Source organism: Crocodylus porosus, unplaced genomic scaffold, assembly GCF_001723895.1.
Source record: "Crocodylus porosus isolate Cpor-Errol unplaced genomic scaffold, CroPor_comp1, whole genome shotgun sequence".
In the NCBI taxonomy this organism is placed as follows: Eukaryota; Metazoa; Chordata; order Crocodylia; family Crocodylidae; genus Crocodylus; species Crocodylus porosus.
In genome coordinates, this window is record NW_017728947.1 from 22,381,909 (window position 1) to 22,383,124 (window position 1,216).

General features: G+C 43.9%; 1 protein-coding gene across 4 annotated transcripts in view; it reads left to right on the plus strand.

Annotated features, from left to right (window-relative positions):
• IMMP1L (inner mitochondrial membrane peptidase subunit 1) overlaps positions 1–1,216 on the plus strand; it is a 60,638-nt gene that overhangs the window by 40,251 nt on the left and 19,171 nt on the right. The window lies entirely within an intron of this gene.

The following is a 1,216-nucleotide window of genomic DNA, read 5'->3' on the forward strand; positions in this document are numbered from 1 at the left end:
TGACCCCAGCTGACTTCCTGCCCTTTGGGCAGGGGGCTGGACTCGATGATCTCCCGAGGTCCCTTCCAGCCCTAATGTCTATGAAATCTATGATAATGCTTGACCTGTGGCCTAATGGCTAGAACACTGCTTAGAAGTAGGGGGTGCAGGGGCAAGCCCCTTCTGGGTGGGTCTGGGAGAATTAGATCTCCTACTCCCTGGGCAAGTGCCACAACCACTAGACCAGGGGCCAGCGACCTTTATAACTTGTGGACTGGAACAATCATGCTTCAGTCCAGCAGGAGCTGGGTGGCTTCAGCAGTGTGTCAGTGGAGGGGGAGTGTTTGTCTGCACCTGTGCTGTTCCAAGTCTCATAAGCCACATACACTTATTCTGAGAGCCATTTTATTTTAACTTTCTAAAACAATTCTGTGCTGGAAATCTCCTTAGTGTTTTGCAAGAGGCAAGGATTTTTGTGGGTGATCATCTTTTACTGGACTGATTACATGGTTGGGATAGTCTTAGGCAAGAATGTGTTGCATTAAAAAGTTTGTCTAAATCTGTCCCACAATGCAATGAGTCCAACAAAAGATAACTCCCACAAAAATCCTTGCCTCTTGCATTTCCTGGCTATAACATCACTTCCCTTCCTTTTTGTACCTTTGGCAGTATAAGGGAAGGTCTATTTTCTACTCAGATGCACTTAGGAATGGGGTTTGAATTGATTGTTCTCTTATGTTAAATAAGCTTTCTTTTTCCACACTGTACTAGGGTTTGTGAGACAGAGGGGGACAGCATCTCTCAGGTTTCTATGTTTAGCAACCACTATTCCATTATGGCCACTTCTCTGATCAAGAGTCCTTTGATCTAGATTTTTGGTCTACTGTAGTTGCAGAATATATCCTGGTACTTCTAGTGCCCCATACCAAGGGGGGGAATGTCAGTATGCATTTTCTGCTCCACAGTTTCTTCTCAACTTTAGTCATGTACTATATGCGACTCCAAGGAAGAGGAGGAGGAGGGCAGAATGCTAGTTGAGTATATGGATAACACATCTACAAAAACCCTCCAGTTACTAGTAAGTGACTTCTCTTTTACCTTTGACTGATTGTTTACACCCACATTCTTGTTTTGGGTTAATTTAAACCAATGCTAACAGACTTTGAGGTAGGTATCAAAATTCCTGTCAGGCTGGGGACACACAAATTGGTTTAAGTGATCAGAAAGGGGTTTAAAC